Genomic DNA, 24669 nt, shown 5'->3' with positions numbered 1-24669 from the left:
GAGTGAAATATTTCTTGGATGTGCACCACCGTTTAAGTCTTGAAGCACATAGTCTGAATTATGCCCTGGTGATTGATCTTCTGAATAAACAGTGTGGTGGCAGAATGTTTCTCTTGCATTTGAATCAATTAGTTTTTCTCTGTCTCTTGTAGCTACGATCCTTGAAGCTCTGTCCAGAGTCCAGGGTGGGTAACCTCTCCTAATTAGTTTATCCCGACAAGTAGTGATTTCACTTTCTAGTTGTCAGCTTTACTGCAGTTACGCTTTATCCTGGTATACTCTCCCGCTGGGATGGCTTTTATGGTGTGACTGCGGTCGACTGCTTGCAGCATGCAGTATCGTATTTCTTGAGCGGGGTTTAGAAAATGATGAAGTAGCTATACTTCCATTTCCCCCCTCCAGTCTGAGGTCCAAGAATGGAATTACAGTGGGGTGAGTATTGTATGTGAATGACAAATTAAAATCATTAAGATACTGTACAAATTCCGGTATGGCAGATATATTGCCCCTCCATATGAAGATCAAATCATCGATGTATCTGACATACCAGAGCAGACAATTCACATAAGGATTCGCAGAAGTATACAAACATTTATGCTCCCAGAAGGACATTATTAAGTTTGCGAGCGACGGGGAGTATTTAGCTCCCATGGAGACCCCCTTGCACTGAAGGAAAAAAACCTGCTTGTACATAAAAAAAATATTAGTTATTAAAAATTGCACCTACAAGACAATATATTCACATAGATCAGAAGAATAAGCGCTGAATTTAAATATATGATACTTTAGTGTTTGGATAACAATATTATAGGGAATGCAAGTATACAATGACACTACATCGCAGCTAAGCCACGTGTAGTAAGGCTGCCATTCCATTTTAGATACCTGATTTAAGACATCCCTGGAGTCCTTTAAAAATCTTGCAGTTCTTTGAACTAATGGCTGCAGCAAATTATCCTTCCAATCCCCTATTAATTCAGTAACTGAGTTTATACCCGATACTATGAGTCTCATCGGGGGAGGAATTATATTTTTTTGTATGTTTGGCAGACCATATAAACCTGGCAACATTGGTTGCTCCACAATTAAATAATCCCTTTCTTTTTCAGTTATAACCTCTAGGGCAAAACCCTCTTGAATAATAGAATGGGTATCTATAACTAGCTTTTGTAATGCACACGCCCGGACTGACTGGCATGTGCGTGTATATGTAGTGATTCCACTGGACCGTACCGGAGAGTGCCAGGAGGGGCGTAACTAAGTATCTGCCAGATCCGACCAAGGTCGCACGACGGCATACGACGCCAGTGCACCAGGGAGGAACCGAGCTGAGGGACCCGGGTCTACTCCAGGTCAGACTCCGGACACGGCGGTTGGCCCACACCGGGGAATACAGGAACTGGAATGTTAGGCTGGCACACAGACTGGGGGAATAGGCGGACACGGCTGGTAAGCACGACTGGTATGCAGGCAGGGAGGTACTGGCAGGTACAACAGGTTGGTGCACAGAGTGGATAGGACCCAGTACAGACTGGGACTTCCGGAACAGAACCGCAGATGCGGTAGACAAACACAGCAGGGTGAGACCGCCCGGAGCGGCGGGCAAGAGCAGAGCAAGACGAGACCGCCAGGAGCGGAGAGTAAAGGGTCAGAGCAGAGCGAGACTGCCGGAGCGGCGAGCAAAGGGTCAGAGCAGAGCGAGACTGCCGAAGCGGCGAGCAAAGGGTCAGCAGAGCGAGACTGCCGGAGCGGCGAGCAAAGGGTCAGCAGAGCGAGACTGCCGGAGCGGCGAGCAAAGGGTCAGCAGAGCGAGACTGCCGGAGCGGCGAGCAAAGGGTCAGCAGAGCGAGACTGCCGGAGCGGCGAGCAAAGGGTCAGCAGAGCGAGACTGCCGGAGCGGCGAGCAAAGGGTGAGCAGAGCGAGACTGCCGGAGCGGCGAGCAAAGGGTGAGCAGAGCGAGACTGCCGGAGCGGCGAGCAAAGGGTCAGCAGAGCGAGACTGCCGGAGCGGCGAGCAAAGGGTCAGCAGAGCGAGACTGCCGGAGCGGCGAGCAAAGGGTCAGCAGAGCGAGACTGCCGAAGCGGCGAGCAAAGGGTCAGGGCAGAGCGAGACTGCCGGAGCGGCGAGCAAAGGGTCAGGGCAGAGCGAGACTGCCGGAGCGGCGAGCAAAGGGTCAGGGCAGAGCGAGACTGCCGGAGCGGCGAGCAAAGGGTCAGGGCAGAGCGAGACTGCCGGAGCGGCGAGCAAAGGGTCAGGGCAGAGCAAGACTGCCGGAGCGGCGAGCAAAGGGTCAGGGCAGAGCGAGACTGCCGGAGCGGCGAGCAAAGGGTCAGGGCAGAGCGAGACTGCCGGAGCGGCGAGCAAAGGGTCAGGGCAGAGCGAGACTGCCGGAGAGACAGTCTGGACTGGAAATCAAATGCGCGCTCTTGCACAGTGGGAGATATACCACTATGCAAGGACGCCGCCAGGTATGTTACAGCTTTGATGTGGGATTATCTAGGACTTTTTTATATGTTGTTTTATCTGACAGCATTTGTAAATCATACATCTCTGCTTCCATTAACCGCTTCCGACCTCCCACTTGTAAGGCGGCGGTGTTCACACCGTGCAGTAACTGAGGCAGTGACCCAAGCAAGTCCAACATAAGCAGCTTTTATTCAGCACTCACGGGTAAAACAGAAAGTCCTCTGGTTTTCAGCCGGGTTAACATAAGTCCATAACAACGGTTGCCGTGGGCAACGGCTGCGCCGGGCTGCTCAGAGCCTGACTGGTGCAGAGCCTACCCAGGCGTAGGTTCAGCTACACACAGGCCCGCTAAGCCTTCCTGCTATGTCCCTAGCGGGTCCGAACACTGAACAACACTAATCCTTAATGCAGGGTTTTTAAAGGACCTGAGGCAAGAGCCACTGGAAAACCCGGGTTGGAGGGAGGAATCCGCCCCACTGCCTTCCTGTAGTCTCCTCCAAGAAATGAAGGCCCCGGGTTTTACTAATCTGCCTTAGCCAGATAGCCTGACCAGGTCAATGCTCACCTTCATGCCTGCATTGCAGCCGCAGGTGTGTCTGTGGCTGCAATGCACTTCAATGGGTTTAATAGGTCTCTGTACACATTCTGGGGGATATATACCGTCCCTTGTATACGATCCCCGTCACTGCCTCACACACTGTACATAAACGTCGGTGCTGGCTGGGCTCTGTGCAGCGCCCACGTTTATGAACAATCGGCGGCCTCGCAGCGCTCAGGAACCCCAGGGTCCTGCAAGTGCTGCGGTTGCGGTGCAGAGCAACAGCTCTGACAGGTAACATCATCGGAACCTGATTGGATCAGGTCCCAATGATGCTAACCCTTTGCTATCTTCTATGCCGCGATCCATAGCGATTGCGGCATTTAGGAGATGGTGAGAGGAGAGGGGGTCGTCCACTCACCTTTCCGATGGCCCCCGTGATAGGACCTGGCGTTGTCATGGCAGCAAGAGGTAATATGATGACTTCCTGGTCTGCCATGCACGGTGTCCTGCTAGAATCAGCCAGCAGCTGAGTCTAGCAGGAGATCTGACAGTGTAAAACTGTCTGCTCTCATGCAATGCAATACATGTCTATTGCATTGCGTAAGACTAGTGATCAGAAAAATAAAAATTGAAGTTCCATACAGGGACTAAGTAAAAATGTAAAAAAAAAAAAAGTATAAAAAAATGTTTTCAAACTGTTAAAAAAATATATATATATTTTATCTCACAAAATAAAATTAAATAAATACGGTAAATAAACCAACAAATCAATATATTTATGCAAAAACAAAAAAAGTACATATGTTTGGTATCGCCGCATCCGGAACAACCCTATAAAACTGTTACACTAATTAACCCCTTCTGTAAACACCATAAAAAACGGAGCAAAAAGCTATGCTTTTACATGATACTGCCAAACAAAAAGTGGAATAAAATACAATCAAAAAGCTAAATGGAAATAAAAATGTTACCGCTAAAAACGTCATCTTGTCCTGCAAAAAAAAAGCCGCCATGCAGCTCCATCAGCTGAAAGATAAAAAAGTTGTAGCTCTTTTGTAATTCTTTTGTCTATAAAATAGTTTTTATTGTGTAAAAGCGCCAAAACATAAAAAAAACTTTGTGTGGTATCGCTGTAAACATGCTGACCCGAAGAATAACGCTGCCTTATCAATTTTTACACTTGCGGAACGGTATTAAAAAAAACCTCAAAAAACAAATCCTGAATTGCTGTTTTTTGTTCATTGTACCTCCCAAAAAACAGAATAGAAAACGATCAAAAAATGTCACATGCCCAAAAATGGTTCCAATAATAACGTCAACTGGACCCGCAAAAAACAAGCCCTCACATGACTCTGTCGGCCAAAATCTGGAAAAATCATAGCTCTCAAAATATGGCAATGCAAAAACTAGATTTTGCAAAACAAAGCGTCTTTTAGTGTATGACAGCTGTCAATCATAAATACCCTATATAAATCTGGTATCACTGTAATAGCAACGACCCGAAGAATATAGTTGTCTAATTTTTTTCACTTATACCGCATGAGGAACGGCGTAAAAAATAAATAAAAACAATTTTTCACCTGCTGCTAATTTGTTCATTCTGCTTCCCAAAACAATGCAGTATGGCGCGTCTCCCGTTTATTCTGTGCTAAGCGCTTACACCGGGGTTTCCGTGTAAATCTCTGAAATACATGATTCAGACGGAACACCCGACGGAAGATTCCCTGTAATGAGGCTGATGGAGGCACCGTGTAGCCTATCATCCCACAGTGTCAGGTTTTTTTTAGACATGTGTAAAAGTGTGATTGGCCACAATTTTGTGCACCTCTGAAAAAAAGGACACCGCTAAACAGAGCCAAGACTGAGTCCTGAGTAACTCTGCTGCCTCACTATAGTGAATGGTTCCCTCGGGGGTTTCATCTGAATTACATCACTTGGAGATTTAGATGGAAACCCCGATGTAAGTGCCCAGCGTAGAGAGCCGGATAAACGTTATGTAAAATGTTCCCAATAAAAGCTTCAACTCAATCCACAAAAAAAGCAAGTCCCCACTCAGGTCTGTCATCTAGCGAAAATATAAGGGACTTTCAAGTTACTGGTAGCACAAAGGCTGTGGAAAAGCAAAATGGCCCTTGCCCCCCAAAAGAAATTCAGCAAATCCTGTGCTCCCAAGTCCAAATGCTCCCCTCCCTTCTGAGCCCCACAATGTGCCTAAACTATATTTGGGGTCCACATGTCTGGCATTCCTGTAGCGATGAGAGCCCGCCTAATTTACAGGTGCATGTCTACAGAAGCATGAGCTGGGCACAACGTACTGGTCTCTACAACGTACTAGTCACTACAACGGCAGTTTGAAATTTTCACTCAGCAACATCCACTGCTGCATGTTTCTGGAAAACACGCATGAAGTGAAAATTGTCACTACACCTGTATGTAAATTTCCAAAGGGGTATAATTTCCAAAATGGGGTCACTTGAGGGGGGATTCTGCTCTTCTAGCACTTAGGGGCTCTGTATAGAGTCCTCAAACTATTCTACAATAATTTGTTCTCCAGGAGTCAAATAGCGCTCCCTCCCTCCTGAGTCTTGCCGTATGGCTAGGCGGTACTGTACAGCCACATATGGGGTATTGCCACGTTTAGAAGAAATTGTGTGACACATTTTGGCACCATTTTTACCCATTCCCCTCTGTGAAAATGTAAAATCTGAGGCTAAAACTATTTTTTTGTGGTAAAAATGTAATTATTTTTTCCTCACTGCCAAATGGTATAAATTTCTGTCACATGTGATGTAAATATGATCACTGCACCCCTAGATGAATTCATGAATTCATTGAGAGGTGTCGTTTGTAAAATGGAGTAATTTATGGGGGGGTTTCTTCTGTTCTGGGACCTCAGGGGCTCTCCCAGTGGGTCATATCACCTGCAAACCACAACAGTAAAATCTGCACTGTAACATGGCGCTCCTTCCCTTATGAGCTTTGCATTGTGCCTGCAAAGTAGTTTTCGACCACTTATGGGGTATTAATGTACTTAAGAGAAGCTGTTTAACATTTTCTCTTATTACCCCTTTTGAAAACTGCAAACTTGGGGTCAAAGCAACACTTGAATGGAAAAAATAGTAATATTTCATTTACTCAGCCCAATGTTATACAAGTTTGTGTATCGCCTGAGTTTTAAAAAATACTCCCTACTCCCGTAGATGAATTTCTTGAGAGGTGTAGTTTACAAAATGGTGTCACTTGTGGGGGTTTCTGCTGTTTTGGTATGTCAGCGACTCTTCAAATGTGACATGGTGTCTGCAACCTCTTCCAAGCCCTGCCGTGCGCTAAAGCAGTAGTTTTCCTCCCCATATGGGGTATCGGCTTACTCAGGAGGAATTGCACAACAAACTGCATGGTGCAATTACTCCTGTTACCCTTATGAAAATGTAAAATTGGGGGCTGAAAAACATTTTTGTGGGAAAAATGTGAAAGTTTTATTTTTACGGCTTAATGTTATAAACTTCTGTGAAGCACCTGGGGGTTTAAGGTGCTCACCACACATCTAGATAAGTTCCCTGAGTGGTCTGGTTTCCAAAATGGTGTAACTTGTGGGGGGTTTCCACTGTTTAAGCACATCAGAGGCTCCCCAAACACGAGATGGCGTCCACTAGTTATTTAAGCAAATTTTACATTCAAAAAGTCAAATGGTGCTCCTTCCCTTCCGAGCCCTGCCGTGGACCCCTACAGTAGTTTTCCCTCACATATGGTGTATCAGCGTGCTCAGGAGAAACTGCACAACACATTTTGTAGTTCATTTTTTCCTGTTACCCTTGCGAAAAAAAAAAAAAATTTGATCTAAAGTAACATTTTTGTGAAAAAAAAGTTAAATGTTCATTGTTTACTTCCATATTCCAAAAATTCCTGCGAATCACCTGAAGGGTTAATAAACTTATGGAATGTGGTTTTGAGCCCCTTGAGGGGTGCAGTTTTTAGAATGGTGTCACTTTGGATTATTTTCTGTCATAAAGGCCCCTCAAAGTCACTTCAAATAAAATGTGGTCCCTAAAATTTGGTTTTGAAAATTTTGTTGGATAAATGAGAAATCAATGGTCAACTTTTAACCCCTATAACTTCCTAGCGAAAAAAATTTGGTTCCAAAATTGTGCTCATGTAAAGTAGACATGTTAGAAATGTTATTAACTATTTTGTCACATATCTTTCTGATTTAAGGGCATAAAAATTCAAAGTTTGAAAATTGCAACATTTTCAAAATTTTTGCCATGCCAAATTTCCGATTTTTTTCACAAAGTAACGCAAGTCATATCGAATAAATTTTACCACAATCATGACATACAATATGTCACGAAAAAAACAGTCTCAGAATCAGTGGGATCCGCTGAAGCATTCCAGAGTAATTACCTCATAAAGTGACAGTGGTCAGATTGACCAAAAATTGGCCTGATCACGAAGGCGTTGGTGTTAAAGGGTTAATACTACTACTCCTCCCTTGTCTGACATTCTTATGACAAGATCTTTCATACATTTTAATTCTTGAAGGGCAATCCGTTCTTTATTGGTCACATTTCACTTGACAGTCCCCATATTCGGAAATGAGTGCAGCACCTTTTACATTTGCTGCACAACATCCTGAAAAATATCCATTGAATCAGATCTGGACTGAATAGGATAAAATCCTAAAAATTTGACTTTGGTTTTCTTTGGATATGGGTCACACTATGACTAAGAACATCTGAGTTCGAAACATGTTATTGTGACTCGTAAGTCCCATTGTCTTGTTTTAACTTTTTCACAATAAATGGAGTTTTAACTTTTATCACATTACCTGGATTTCGTGCTGGATTTTTCGCCCTTCTGTGGAGTGGGTACGGAAAGTATTCAGACCCCTTTAAATTTTTCACTCTTTGTTTCATTGCAGCCATTTGGTAAATTCTAAAAAGTTCAGTTTTTTCTCATTAAAGTCCACTCTGCACCCCATCTTGACTGAAAAAAAACAGAAATGTAGACATTTTTGAAAATGTATTAAAAATGAAAAACTGAAATATCACATGGTCATGAGTATTCAGACCCTTTGCTCAGACACTCATATTTAAGTCACATGCTGTCAATTTCCTTGTGATCCTCCTTGAGATGGTTCTACTCCTTCATTGGATTCCAGCTGTGATTAATTAAACTGATAGGACTTGATTCAGAAAAGCACACACCTGTCTATATAAGACCTCACAGCTCACAGTGCATGTCAGACCAAATGAGAATCATGAGCTCAAAAGGAACTGCCCAAGCAGCTCAGAGGCAGAATTGTGGCAAGGCACAGATCTGGCCAAGGTTACAAAAGAATTTCTGCTTTACTCAGAAATTTCACAAAGAGTGAAAAGAATAAAGGGGTCTGAATACTTACCTTGACTTCTCCAAAGTGTTTGATACCGTGCCACACAAAAGGTTGGTATATAAAATGAGAATGCTTTGTCTGGGGGATAATGTGTGCAAGTGGGTAAATAGCTGGCTGAGTGATAGAAAGCAGAGGGTGGTTATCAATGGAGTAAGCTCAGGGTATGTCAGGGTTACTAGCGGGGTGCCTCGAGGGTCTGTCTTGGGCCCTATATTATTTAATATATTTATTAATGATCTGGTGGAAGGGTTGCATAGTAAAATAGCAATATTTGCAGATGATACTAAACTTTGTAAAGTAGTTAATACAGATGAGGATAGGGCACAGCTACAGGAGGATTTAGATAAATTGGGGAGTTGGGCCAAAAAATGGCAAATGGGGTTCAATGCCGATAAATGTAACGTCATGCACATGGGAAAGAACAACAGCAGTCACCCATACATATTAAATGGGAAACCGTTGGGGAAATCTGACATGGAGAAGGACCTGGGCGTCTTGGTTAACAGCAAATTAAATTGGAGTGCCCAGTGTCAGGCAGCAGCTGCGAAGGCAAATAGAGTCATGGCATGCATCAGAAGAGGAATAGGTGCATATGATGAGAACATTGTTCTTCCTCTGTATAAAGCGCTGGTAAGGCCGCTCTTAGAATATTGTGCACAGTTCTGGGCTCCGGTGCTCAGGAAAGACATATTGGAGCTAGAGAGGGTACAAAGGAGGGCGACTAAGGTAATAAAGGGAATGGAGGGACTAGAATACCCAGAGAGGTTGTCAAAATTAGGCCTATTTACGTTGGAAAAGAGAAGGATTAGGGGAGACCTCATAAACATGTATAAATACATCAGGGGGCAGTACAGAGATATCTCCCATGACCTGTTTATACCAAGGATGGTGACAAAGACGAGGTGGCACACTATGCATCTGGAGGAAAGGAGGTTCCTGCACCAGCATAGAAGGGGATTCTTTACGGTCAGAGCCGTGGTGATGTCCAACTCACTTAATGAGTTCAAGAGAGGCCTGGACGCCTTTCTTGAGAACAATAAAATTACATCTTATGCTTAGTTAATTAATCCAGGGATTTAATCTGACTGCCAGATTGGAGTCGGGAAGTGAATTTTTCCTCAATGATGTAAATTGGCCTATACCGCATGGGCTTTTTTTTGCCTTCCCCTGGATCAACGCTGTGGAATAGCTGCAGTGCACAAGAAATAGGCTGAACTGGATGGCCTTATAAACTGTTACTATGTTCCATACCCACTGTGTGTGTGTGTATGTGTGTATATATATGTATATATATATATATATATATATATATATATATATATATATATATATATATATATATATATATATATATATATATATATATATATATATAAAAAAGTATTTAGTCAGCCACCAATTGTGCAAGTTCTCCCACTTAAAAATATGAGAGAGACCTGTATTTGACATCATAGGTAGACCTCAACTATGAGCGACAAAATGAGAAAACAAATCCTGAAAATCACATTGTCTGATTTGGAAATAAATTTTTTTTTCAAATTTTGGTGGAAAATAAGTATTCGGTCAATTACAAACAAGCAAGATTTCTGGCTCTCACAGACCTGTAACTTCTTTAAGAGGCTCCTCTGTCCTCCACTCATACCTGTAGTACTGGCACCTGTTTGAACTTGTTATCAGTATAAAAGACACCTGTCCACAACCTCAAACAGTCACACTCCAAACTCCACTGTGGTGAAGACCAAAGACCTGTCGAAGGACTCCAGAAACAAAATTGTAGCCTCGCACCAGGCTGGGAAGACTGAATCTGCAATAGGCAAGCAGCTTGGTGTGAAGAAATCAACTGTGGGAGCAATAATTAGAAAATAGAAGACCTACAAGACCACTGATAATCTCCCTCAATCTGGGGCTCCACACGAGATCTCACCCCGTAGGTCAAAATGATCTCAAGAACGGTGAACAAAAATCCCAGAACCACACGGGGGGACCTAGTGAATGACCTGCAGAGAGCTGGGACCAACGTTACACAGGCTACCTTCAGTAACACACTACACCACCAGGGACTCAGATTCTGCAGTGCCAGACATGTCCCCCTGCTTAAGCCATTACATGTGTAGACTCTTCTGAAGTTTGCTAGAGAGCATTTGGATGATCCAAAAGAGTATTGGGAGAATGGTCAGATGAAACCAAAGTAGCACTGTTTGGTAGAAGCACAATTCATCGTGTTTGGAGGGGAAAGAATGCTGAGATGCATCCAAAGAACACCATACCTACTGTGAAGCATGGGGGTGGCAACATCATGCTTTGGGGCTGTTTATCTGCCAAGGGACCAGGACGACTGATCCGTGTAGATGAAAGAATGAATGGGGCCATGTATCGTGAAATTTCGAATGCAAACCTCCTTCCATCAACAAGGTCATTGGAGATGAAACGTGGCTGGGTCTTTCAGCATGACAATGATCCCAAGCACACCGCCAGGGCAACGAAGGAGTGGCTTTGCAAGAAACATTTCATGGTCCTGGACTGGCCTAGCCAGTCTTCAGATCTAAACACTATAGAAAACCTTTGGAGGGAGTTGAAAGTCCATGTTGCCCAGCGACAGCCCCAAAACATCACTGCTCTAGAGGAGATGTGCATGGAGGAATGGGCCAACATACCAGCAACAGTGTGTGCCAACCTTGTGAAGACTTACAGAAAACGTTTGACCTCTGTCATTGCCAAGAAAGGATATATAACAAAGTATTGAGTACTTATTTTCCACCAAAATATGAAAAAAAATTCTTTCCAAATCAGACAATGTGATTTTCAGGATTTGTTGTCAAATTTTGTCTCTCATAGTTGAGGTCGACCTATGATGTCAATTACAGGCCTCTCTCATCTTTTTAAGTTTGAGAACTTGCACAATTGCTGGCTGACAAAATACTTTTTTTCCCCACTGTATAATCTGTATAATATAGTGTGTGTGTGTGTGTGTGTGTGTGTGTGTGTGTGTGTGTGTGTGTGTATATATTTGCTAATTATACGTTCTATAGGGCTTCTGAGGGACACAATTGTCGTTCCTTAGGGTGCCAACCTCCTCTTCTAGGCAGCATCAGCTTAGTTTAGGTACGGGATTGGGTAAGGTAGTGACTGTATCAATCATTCATTGTTTACATCTGTTTATATACAGTACATCCACAACAAGCCATTGAGCTTGTAATTTTGGTAGTGTTAACCCCTTCATGACCGGGCCATTTTCCATTATTGCATTTTCGTTTTCTGCTCCCTTTCTTCCTACAGCCATAACTTTTTTCTTTTTTGGTAAAAAAACAAAGCCACAATAAGAAGAATTAAAATTCCCCCACAATTGAAGAAAAAAAGAAAAAAAAAATTAATTCTTCTTATTGTGGCTTTGCTTTTTATGTTTAGAGTAGGGACTCATAAGCATGAGGACCCTTGACGCGGGTTACGAGCTTGAGTATTTTGCCCAAAATATCGGCCAATACGTCATATATTATATATGCATTTTTGCACTTTTTTATTCCACTTTTTTATTATTAATGCAGAAGAAGCATTCATAAAGTGTTGTGCCTGCTATCTGATGTATATACTTCTCATCAAGTTCTTGTTAAGTGTGGAAAAGTTTGCCTTTGGACTTTTCCCTCATTAATCTCCATACCATCTGGTCCGTGCCTGCCAAGTACAGCAGCGGCATGCGGTCTGCAGAGTCGGGAGATATGACTCCACCAGATATACAGTATATATTTATAGATACAGTACCCACCAAAAGTTTGGACACACCTTGTCATTTAAAGATTTTTCTGTATTTTCGTGACTTTGAAAATTGTACATTCACACTGAAGGCATCAAAACTATGAATTAACACATGTGGAATTATATACTTAACAAAAAAGTGTGAAACAACTGAAAATATGTCTTATATTCTAGGTTCTTCAAAGTAGCTACCTTTTGCTTTGATGACTGCTTTGCACACTCTTGACATTCTCTTGATGTACAGTTGAAACCAGAAGTTTACATACACTATATAAAGACACATATGCATGTTTCTCTCAATATCTGACATGAAATCAGAATAAACCTTTCCAGTTTTAGGTCAAATAGGATTACCATAATTTACCATAATTTTTAATATTTGCCAGATGAGAGAGAATGTTTTAAGGCATTTTTATTACTTACTGCAAAGTTAAAACATTACATACATTTCATTAGTATTTGGTACCATTGCCCTTAAACTTGTCTTGTGCTTTTTGCATGTTTTTACTATTTCTGCTCTTATCTGGTGTCTTTCTTGTAACATAGGAAAGACTAAGGCCAGAAATAAACACCATAAAACAGTGTACATGAAGACTTTCGTATCAAATAATTTCTGTCCGAGGTGTTTGTGTGAACAAAAAAGCTTTTATAAAAGCCTCAAACTTCTGTGTGTGAATCAGACATGAGATCTAATATGATACAAGATTACAGTCCGGGGAAGAAGGGAAACATTCATATAGACGACCGGTGGAGATGTAGTCGGTGACGGATTCTGGCCCAATATGTTTCTAGAGCCATAGTAGAAAATGAAGATGCCGTCCTGATCATGAAGTAGTTATTTCTCATGTCATGTGTAATGAATATCTCCTGTAGTATTACTAATGCCGATTCCAGTGTCCGTAAATGAGACGACAATTAGCATTATGGAAGATGAGTCTATGAGAAACGTGTTCAGCTGCAGACTCTGAGGAAGAAACTGCTTGTTGTCTGTGGCCTAAAATACACTGCTCCAAAAAATAAAGGGAACACTTAAACAACAGAATATAACTCCAAGTAAATCAAACTTCTGTGAAATCAAACTGTCCACTTAGGAAGCAACACTGATTGACAATCAATTTCACATGCTGTTGTGCAAATGGAATAGACAATAGATGGAAATTATTGGCAATTATCAAGACACCCTCAATAAAGGAGTGGTTCTGCAGGTGGGAACCACAGACCACATCTCAGCACCAATGCTTTCTGGCTGATGTTTTGGTCACTTTTGAATGTTGGTTGTGCTTTCATACTCGTGGTAGCATGAGACGGACTCTACAACCCACAGAAGTTGCTCAGGTGGTGCAGCTCATCCAGGATGGCACATCAATGCGAGCTGTGGCAAGAAGGTTTGCTGTGTCTGTCAGCGTAGTGTCCAGAGGCTGGAGGCACTACCAGGAGACAGGCCAGTACACAAGGAGACGTGGGGGGTGCCGTATGAGGACAACAACCCAGCAGCAGGACCGCTACCTCCGCCTTTGTGCAAGAAGGAACAGGAGAAGCACTGCCAGAGCCCTGCAAAATGACCTCTAGCAGGCCACAAATGTGCAAGTGTCTGCACAATCCATAAGAAACCGACTCCATGAGGGTGGTATGAGCGCCCGACGTCCCAACACCGTGCAGAACGCTTGGCATTTGCCACAGAACACCAGGATTGGCAAAGTCGCCACTGGTGCCCTGTGCGCTTCACAGATGCAAGCAGGTTCACACTGAGCACATGTGAGAGATGTAACAGAGTCTGGAGATGCCGTGGAGAGCGATCTGCTGCCTGCAACATCCTTCAGCATGACCTATGGCAGTGGGTCAGTAATGGTTAATGGTGTGGTGTGGCATTTCTTTGGAGGCCCACACAGCTCTCCATGTAGCCAGACTGCCATTAGGTACCAAGGTGAGATCCTCAGACCCCTTGCGAGACCATATGCTGGTGCGGTTGGCCCTGGGTTCCTCCTAATGCAGGACAATGCCAGACCTCATGTGGCTGGAGTGTGTCAGCAGTTCCTGGAAGATGAAGGCATCCTGTCTCGCTCCATCCACCAAGGTCACGTTGCACCACAGACTGTCCAGAAGTTGGCGGATGCTTTAGTCCAGGTCTGAGAGGAGATCCCACAAGAGATCATCCGCAACCTCATCAGGAGCATGCCCAGGCGTTGTAGGGAGGTCATACAGGCACGTGGAGGCCGCACACAATACTGAACCTCATTTTGACTTGTTTTAAGGACATTACATCAAAGTTGGATCAGCCTGTAGTGTGTTTTTCCACTTTCATTTTGGTGGTGACTCCAAATCCAGGCCTCCATTGGTTAATAAATTTGATTTCCGTTGATGATTTTTGTGTGATTTTGTTGTCAGCACATTAAGTTTTGTACAGAACAAAGTATTCAATGAGAATATTTCATTCATTCAGATCTAGGATGTGTTATTTGAGTGTTCCCTTTATTTTTTTGAGCAGTGTATATAGGTTTTATTTCTAGATGTAAAGAAGAAAACTAAATACTGTAAAATTATAAATCTCCTCATGTTTTACCTGATTATCTCTAGTAATTGTATTATTACACAGGATTTTTATGATATTACATCGGCTCATCGTCTTCTCGTTCAGGTCTCTACAATATCGGATCCTCTCAGTAAAGATCTTCTATACAAGTGAATTTTCCTGATTTATCCATCAAAGATGGAAATGGACAGAGACAAGATGGCTGAGAGGATATTACACCTCACCCTAGAGATCCTCTTCCGGGTTACTGGAGAGGTGAGAGATTCTGATGACGTCACATTACATCATTCTTATCTATGGGAATAACAGATGGACAGAACTGGAGAGGTGAGGACTCTGGAAATGTCTGGAGTGAGATTTATTAATGTGTCTCTCCATAACCAGGATTACACAGTAGTGAAGAAGACCTCTAGTGGGCGCTGTCAGGACCCTGTGTCTGAGGGATGGGGAAGACCCCTGAGCCCAATCACGGGGCCTCCATCTCACCCCTTCATACATGAGGACATCAATGACCAGAAGATCCTAGAACTCACTTACAAGATGATTGAGCTGCTGACTGGAGAGGTGACACTGCTGGGAATGCTGGGACATTATACAGTAACGCTATGAAGGGATCGGGGGGATGACGGTATCATTGTATATGTCAGGTTCCTATAAGGTATCAGGATGTTGCAGTCTATTTCTCCATGGAGGAGTGGGAGTATTTAGAAGGACACAAAGATCTGTACAAGGACGTCATGATGAATGTTCCCCAGCCCCTCACATCACCAGGTAATAGACAGGACTAAATGCACACGGCCTATAATTATCTGTATGTAAAGAATGAATTCAGTCCCTGTATGTGTTTCCTCCAGTTTTATCCAGTAAGAGGACAACACCAGAGAGATGTCCCCGTCCTCTTCTTCCACAGAACTGTAAACAAGAAGATCCCAATGTTCCCCAGGATCATCAGGTAGATGGAGAGAAGGTGTCATGAGATCTCCCCTATGATGTGTAGACGGCTATGAAGGTCTTGTGCTCAGTCTTGTTTTATCCACCAGTATTATATGTTTTATACTTGTGTAATGAGAACGGTGGAGATGGCAGGATTAGAGCTGATCATAGATGGGACTTCTCCATCTGTCTGTGACTTTTACAATATTTGTTTCAGGGTGAAGATCTGACCCACATTAATACTACAGAGACATATGTGAGGGGTGATGAGCGGTGTAAAGAGATGATTCCTACAGATGACCTCCCAGGTGAGTAGTAACCACTAAATGCAGAGAAGTTACAGATTCTTATAAGTCACCGGCTGTGGCTGCTTTATCGGTTGTGTAGTCCGGCTGTATCACAATCGTGTGATCACCATTTTACCTCTAGACCACAACATTCTCCTCCACCCAAAACTGTTCAAATGATTTTGGCCATTGAAAGCCCTTTTCTATAGAACTTATAACTTGGAGGATCCACCTACTCCCTGTGATTAGAAGACGCTGACCATAACCTCCTCAGATCTGTAAACTACAAAACCAGATGACAATGTACGTAGAATGTACAGACAGTTTAGAAAATCACTTGAAGAAAATATTATGATGGGCCTGTAAGTGAAAGCGGAGGGTAATGATGGTGTTGGCTTCCTAGAACCCTGATATCTTATTGGATGAATCTACCTTCTCTCCCTTCTGTGCTGCTGAATGTCCTCATATGGTCCCTACAAGACCAGGTCCAGTTTTAATGACCAAACTTCACTTTTATGATCGACAACATTAAATGTGCAGTGAGGCCAAGTGTGAATTTCTGTACAATAACAGCAGAGTTTCCCTTTTGTCCTGATTTTACAATTTCTTTTAAAACCGACTAACTTCATACAGGATCGCGATTAACTATGCAAAAAACATTACACGCCATGATATACAGGTGCTTCTCAATAAATTAGAATATCATCAAAAAGTTAATTTATTTCAGTTCTTCAAAAAAGTGAAACTCACATATTATATAGAGCCATTACAAACAGAGTGATCTATTTCAAGTGTTTATTTCTGTTAATGTTGATTATAGCTTACAGCCAATGAAAACACAAAAGTCATTATCTCAGTAAATTAGAATACTTTATAACAGCTTGAAAAAATATTTTAAAATCCGAAATGATGTCCTACCGAAATGTATGTTTAGTAAATGCACTCAATACTTGGTCGGGGCTCCTTTTGCATCAATTACTGCATCAATGCGGCAATGTGGCATGGAGGCGATCAGCCTGTGGCACTGCTGAGGTGTTATGGAAGCCCAGGTTGCTTTGATAACTGCCTTCACCTCGTCTGCATTGTTGGGTCTGGTGTCTCTCATCCTCCTCTTGACAATACCCCATAGATTCTCTATTGGGTTAAGGTCAGGCGAGTTGCTGGCCAATCAAGCACATTGATACTGTTCTTTTTAAACCAGGTATTGGTACTTTTGGCCGTGTGGACAGGTGCCAAGTCCTGCTGGAGAATGACATTTCCATCTCCAAAAAACTTGTCGGCAGAGGGAAGCATAAAGTGCTGCAAAATGTCATGGTAGACGGCTGCGCTGACTTTGGTGTTGATAAAACACAGTGGACCTACACCAGCAGATGACATGGCCCCCCAAACCATCACTGATTGTGGAAACTTCACACTAGACCTCCAGCAGCTTGGATTGTGTGCCTCTCCACTCTTCCTCAAGACTCTGGGACCTCTATTTCCAAATGAAATGCAAAATTTACTTTCATCTGAAAACAACACCTTGGACCACTGAGCAACAGACCAGGTCTTTTTCTCCTTGGCCCAGGTAAGACGCTTCTGGCGTTGTCTGTTGGTCATGACTGGCTTGACACAAGGAATGTGACACTTGTAACACATGTCCTGGATAAGTCTATGTGTGTTGACGCTCTTGAAGCAATGACTCCAGCAGCAGTCCACTTCTTGTGAATCTCCCCCCAAATTTTTGAATGGCCTTTTCTTAACAATCCTTTCAAGGCCGCAGTTAACCCGGTTGCTTGTGCACCTTTTTCTACCACACTTCTTCCTTCCACTCAACTTTCCATTAATATGCTTGGATACAGCACTCTGTGAACAGCCAGCATCTTTAGCAATGACCTTTTGTGGCTTACCCTCCTTGTGGAGTGTGTAAGTGACTGCCTTCTAGACATCTGTCAAGTCAGCAGTCTTCCTCATGATTGTAGAGCCTACTGAAACAGACTAAGGGACCTTTTTAAACGCATAGGAATCCTTTGCAGGTGTTTTTTGTTAATTATTCTAATTTACTGAAATAATGACTTTTGTGTTTTCATTGACTGTAAGCCATAATCATCAACATTAACAGAAATAAGCGCTTGAAATAGATCACTCTGTTTGTAATGACTATATAATATGAGTTTCACTTTTTTTAAGAACTGAAATAAATTAACTTTTTGATGATATTCTAATTTATTGAGAAGCACCTGTATCTCTAAGCTGTGCGAGGCTGATAGCTGTAATATACTGTAATATATACACCTGCAGGAGATGTGTTGGCATGGCTCGAGCCCTGGTATGTTGGATTCACTTCACGTCATAAATTCCATTATGTTTTCAATCCTAAGGAATTCAGATTACTGCACAATCTCTCCTGAAATGGGAGCACTAATACTTTCTCTACTCTCCTGGTCAGAACTCATAGTAGCTCCAATGGTCCACCATAAATAAGTGTAAGTCCGCTTTAATGTTGGAGTTCTCCCCTCATACATACAGTCATATGAAAAAGTTTGGGCACCCCTATTAATCTTAAGCTTAATGTTTTATAAAAATTGGTGTTTTTGCAACAGCTGTTTCAGTTTGATATATGTAATAACTGTTGGACACAGTAATGTTTCTGCCTTGAAATGAGGTTTATTGTACTAACAGAAAATGTGCAATCTGCATTCAAACAAAATTTGACAGGTGCATAAGTATGGGCACCCTTATCATTTTCTTGTTTTAAATACTCCTACCTACTTTTTACTGACTTACTAAAGCACTTTTTTTGGTTTTGTAACCTCATGGAGCTTTGAACTTTATAGCCAGGTGTATGCAATCATGAGAAAAGCTACTTAAAGTGGCCACTTGCAAGTTGTTCTCCTGTTTGAATCTCCTCTGAAGAGTGGCATCATGTGCTCCTCAAAACAACTGTCAAATGATCTGAAAACAAAGATTATTCAACATAGTTGTTCAGGGGAAGCATACAAAAAGCTGTCTCAGAGATTTAACCTGTCAGTTTCCACTGTGAGGAACATAGTAAGGAAATGGAAGAACACAGGGACAGTTCTTGTTAAGGCCAGAAGTGGCAGGCCAAGAAAAACATCAGAAAGGCAGAGAAGAAGAATGGTGAGATCAGTCAAGGACAATCCTCAGACCACCTCCAGAGAGCTGCAGCATCAACTTGCTGCAGATGGTGTCACTGTGCATCGGTCAACTATACAAGGCACTTTGCACAAGGAGAAGCTGTATGGGAGAGTGATGCGAAAGAAGCCGTTTCTGCAAGCACGCCACAAACAGAGTTGGCTGAGGTATGCAAAAGCACATTTGGAGAAGCCAATTTCTTTTTGGAAGAAGGTCCTGTGGACTGATGAAATCAAGATTGAGTTATTTGGTCATACAAAAAGGCGTTATGCATGGTGGCAAAAAAACACAGCATTCCAAGAAAAACACTTGCTACCCACAGTAAAATTTGGTGGAGGTTCCATCATGCTTTGGGGCTGTGTGGTCAATGCTGGCACTGGGAATCTTGTTAAAGTTGAGGGACGCATGGATTCCACTCAGTATCAGCAGATTCTTGACAATAGTGTTCAAGAATCAGTGATAAATATGAAGTTACAAAGTGGATGGATCTTTCAGCAAGACAATGATCCAAAACACCGCTCCAAATCTACTCAGGCATTCATGCAGAGGAACAACTACAATGTTCTGGAATGGCCATCCCAGTCCCCAGACCTGAATATCATTGAACATCTGTGGGATCATTTGAAGAGGGCTGTCCATGCTCGGCGACCATCAAACTTAACTGAACTGGAATTGTTTTGTAAAGAGGAATGGTCAAAAATACCTTCATCCAGGATCCAGGAACTCATTAAAAGCTACAGGAAGCGACTAGAGGCTGTTATTTTTGCAAAAGGAGGATCTACTAACTATTAATGTCACTTTTTTGGTGAGGTGCCCATACTTATGCACCTGTCAAATTTTGTTTGAATGCAGATTGCACATTTTCTGTTAGTACAATGAACCTCATTTCAAGGCAGAAACATTACTGTATCCAACAGTTATTACATATATCAAACTGAAATAGCTGTTGCAAAAACACCAATTTTTATAGAACATTAAGCTTAAGATTAATAGGGGTGCCCAAACTTTTTCATATGACTGTATGTTCTTGTTGAGGATGTAACATATTTTTTATGTATTTTTTTCCAGGTTCATTCTGTGTGATAGTTTGATTGTGGTGGGATCGGCCGGCCTCACTTATGTGACTCTGTAACTCCCTGGTAGTCTTTAAAAGAAGGTCTCCATTACGTCTTCCCAATGCCCGAGGTCTAAATATAAGACACCTCAGCTCTGCACTATTATAAAAAGTTCATTTAAAATGTCTAATATTTCTTCTTGAAACTCATCTGATCTGAAAATATTGTCCCTTACGATAGTTTAGATTACGAAGAACCACCGAGCCCCATACTCTAATTACCCCCGAGAGGTTTCACCACTATTTACTCATTTTTTTTTATAAAGAAGACTGTTCAGCTTGATTTCTTCAGTAGATGTGTTATGGTCTATAGTCACAGTTTTGCCCATCACCCCCTTAACTTCTTTAAAGGAAATCTCTCATCCCCTGGGAGATGTGAGACCTCTAATATGGGCATACAGGTTATAGAAAAGTAAATCTATACATACCTGTATGGCCCATAGTAGAGGTCTGCTTGCAGTGAAATTGAGTTTTATAAAATCTGTCTTCACATGCTTGGTGTCCCCTGGACACCAAGAAATCCCCGCCTATCTCTTTAGTTAGCCCAGAAATCCCCGCCTATCTCTTTAGTTAGCCCAGAAATCCCCGCCTATCTGCTTATGTAGCATGTCGTCCCCCCCTCCCCTGCACATGAGCGTTGCGACTGCAGAGCAGTGCAGAGACAAACGGACCGGGAGGAAACAAAGCGCTCCTGATGTGAGCGTCGCATTGCGCATGCGTGGGAAATGAGTTAGACCAGTGCACGTCACAGGTCCCTGTGATGTGCAGGGGAGGTGGGGAACATGCTAAATAAGCAGATAGGCGGGGACTTATTGGCGTCCGGGGGACGCCAAGCATGTGATAACGGATTTTATAAAACTCCCATTTCACTGCAAGCAGACCTCTACTATGGGCCATACAGGCATGTATAGATCTACTTTTCTATAACCTGTATGCCCATATTAGGGGTCTCCAATCTCCCAGGGGGTGGCAGATTCTCTTTAACCCCTCTACATGGATCTGGACTTACACAGAGACCCCTAGCTTGGGCCACTGTGTTACCTGCTGTTCTGTTGTGTCAGATGGGAAGAATAGTCAGCTATTCGGGTCAGAACCAGGAGGGCAGAGAAAATACAAAATCAGAAGAAACTAATAGTCAGTAAACGGGCCGAGGTCACAACAGAAACAAATAGACAAACCGGGAGCTGAGCACAGAGGACTGAACCAGAGGAGAACAAGGCTGTATCTGGCGGCTTCCGGCAATATGCTTCCAGCTTTAGTAGGGTGCGGTGCTTTCCAATTAACTGAAGCAGGGAGCAGATTACTCCAGCTGGACAGCACACACACCCATACTGCCAGACTGGATGATACTACTGGTCCCAGCAACCCTAATCTTAATGGCTGGACAGAGCCTGCGCCGCCAGAGCTTCTGGTTCTGACGTCTCCTCCTTCACCAGCGCCGCCTGCAGGATGAATAAAGCTCCTGGTGACAGAATTAGACGTTGCAGGAGCAGATCCCAGAGAAAATGGGACCCACCATTTGCAGAAACCTTGATATGACAAAATGAAAGAAAACCAGAGCAGTAGAAATCCCCATAAGGTGACTCCATCTTGGAAATTATAACCTTCAGGGAATTAATCTATAGGAGTAGGGACTATTTTGACTCCACAGGCACTTTCCCTAAATTAGCACGCAGTGGATGTTGGAGAGTGAAAATTGCAAAAATGCCATTTTATTACCCAACACACAGTGCCCAGATAAATTAAGTGGGTTCTTCTCACTATAGTAATGCCAAATACATAAATGCTAAATGTGGTTTGGGCACAGTCTTTTAGACTGTGAACTGTAATTGACTTGGTGAATAATTTTTTTTTAATTTTTTTTTTACGTAGCTTGCCATTTTTACAGACACTTTAAGTAAAAATGTTAAAAAAATGTAAGAACATTTTATTCAATAATAATACTTAATTTTATTCTTGGCAGATGACTGTACCAGGAGATCAGAAGGACAACTGACATCTTCAATTTTTAAATCACATGAGATTGAGATCCAACAAGATGCAATTGAAATGAATGCCATTACTCCAGATATACCATCATCCCTTCACAGCAAAGATCAATCATCTAATCCTTTGAAACAGGTCCTGTCTTCTGATTCATTAGCGACTACTAAGGAAAATCAAAGTTACAAAATAAGCATTAAAAAACGAACTGCTCCTAAAGCAAAGAAGCCATTTTCACGTTCAGAATATAGAAATACTCTTCTTAAACAAGAAAAAATTCGCAGATCAGATCTTGCGAGGCAGAGAACTCACACAGGGGAGAAGCCATTTTCATGTTTGGAATGTGGGAAATGTTTTAACGATAAATCAGTTTTGATTAATCACCAGAGAACTCACACAGGGGAGAAGCCTTTTTCCTGTTCAGAATGTGGGAAAGGTTTTAACTACAAATCAGAGCTTCTTATACATCAGAGAACTCACACAGGGGAGAAGCCTTTTTCTTGTTCAGAATGTGGGAAATGTTTTAACCTAAAATCAGATTTAGTTATACACCAGAGAACTCACACAGGGGAGAAGCCATTTTCATGTCCAGAATGTGGGAAATGTTTTAACCATAAATTGGTTTTGGTTAATCACCATAGAACTCACACAGGGGAGAAGTCTTTTTCCTGTTCAGAATGTGGGAAATGTTTTAGCCGGAAATCAGGTTTAGTTGTGCACCAGAGAACCCACACAGGGGAGAAGCCTTTTTCCTGTTCAGAATGTGGGAAAGGTTTTAACTACAAATCAGAGCTTCTTATACATCAGAGAACTCACACAGGGGAGAAGCCTTTTTCTTGTTCAGAATGTGGGAAATGTTTTAACCATAAATTGGTTTTGGTTAATCACCATAGAACTCACACAGGGGAGAAGCCTTTTTCCTGTTCAGAATGTGGGAAATGTTTTAAACAGGAATCAGGGCTTTATAGACATCGGAGAACTCACACAGGGGAGAAGCCTTTTTCTTGTTCAGAATGTGGGAAATGTTTTAACCTAAAATCAGATTTAGTTATACACCAGAGAACTCACACAGGGGAGAAGCCATTTTCATGTCCAGAATGTGGGAAATGTTTTAACCATAAATCGGTTATGGTTAATCACCAGAGAATCCACACAGGAGAGAAGCCTTTTTCATGTCCAGAATGTGGGAAATGTTTTAACCAGGAATCGGTGCTTTATAGACATCAGAGAACTCACACAGGGGAGAAGCCTTTTTCACGTCCAGAATGTGGGAAATGTTTCACCCATAAATCAGCTTTGGTTAATCACCAGAGAACTCACACAGTGGAGAAGCCTTTTTCATGTTCTTAATGTGGGAAATGTTTTATACGGAAATCAATTCTTAATAAACATCAGAGAAGCCACAGAGGGGAAAAGCCTTTTTCATGTTCAGAATTTTGGAAATGTTTTAACCGAAAATTGTATCTTCTTAAAGGGGTTACTAAGAAAAAAAAACAAAAAGTCAGCTCACCCATTGAGGAATCCAAAGCTCAGGAAACCAGCAGAATAGAGAGCAGAAAAAAATCCAGCTTCAATGACTAAAGACCTTACTGTCTGAAACGTGTCTGCTAGAAAATATTTCCCCCTCTAGGGGTTGTGACATCCATGCTGTTATCTCAGATTTTTATATTTACTCAATAAAGCAGTGTTTTTAGAGGATCATTGAAGCTGGATTTTTTTCTGCTCTCCATTCTTTTTTTTTAAAACCAATTATTTTTATTTAGGTTTCAAAAATTTACAGCAAACAGTTATCAATATACATATAACAATTCACATAACGTGTAGTAATACAGTCAAAACCCTCTCCCCCCTCCCGCCAATACTCCTTATGCCGGGCATACCTGGGAACATTGACAATCATATTACCGCCATCCATGCGGACCATATTTTCCCAAAAGTTCTCTCTCCATGCCTCCGCCTGTAAATGCTTTCCTCTAAATGCATTACCGTACGTGTCTGAGCAATAAATTCCCTCCTAGTGGGGGGTTCCGAATCTGTCCATTTTCGTGCTATTAGTTTGCGTGCCACATATAGCAATCGCGCTATCGCCACTTTGTAATGTTCTGAGACAGGTATTCCATCCACCTCCCCCAAAACACACAGCACCGGGTTTCTGTCAATTGTACATGTATAAGCCCTCTCAATTTTGTTAACAACGACCAACCAATAAGCCACTAGCCGTGGACATGACCATAGCATGTGTAGCAGTCCGGCCTGGTCCGTGCCACATCTAGGGCAACTGGAATCTCCCCTCAAGCCCGCCTTGTACAGGCGCAGCGGTGTTTTGTATGTCCTATGTATTATGTATAATTGGGAGATCCGTGCCTGCTCGCTTAGAGAGATCTTCGGGGCATATTCTAGAATTGCCTCCCATTGTTCTGTTGTGAGGGTACCCACCTCCCTTTCCCATTTACTCTTTGCAATGAAGTGATTTCCCCCCAGATAGGAGTGCAGTAGGTCATGATATAAGCTCGATATGACTCCCCTCGTCCCTCCCTTCA

General features: G+C 42.5%; 1 pseudogene; it reads left to right on the top strand.

Annotated features, from left to right (window-relative positions):
• The first annotated feature begins 147 nt into the window (after positions 1–147).
• Positions 148–24415, top strand: LOC141192429 (uncharacterized; annotated as a pseudogene).
• The last annotated feature ends 254 nt before the right edge of the window (positions 24416–24669 follow it).

The sequence above is a fragment of the Phyllobates terribilis genome, unplaced genomic scaffold (assembly GCF_046119375.1).
Source record: "Phyllobates terribilis strain yellow unplaced genomic scaffold, ASM4611937v1 Scaffold_61__1_contigs__length_8056638, whole genome shotgun sequence".
NCBI classification, from domain to species: Eukaryota; Metazoa; Chordata; class Amphibia; order Anura; family Dendrobatidae; genus Phyllobates; species Phyllobates terribilis.
This window is presented reverse-complemented; position numbering and strand designations above follow the sequence as displayed.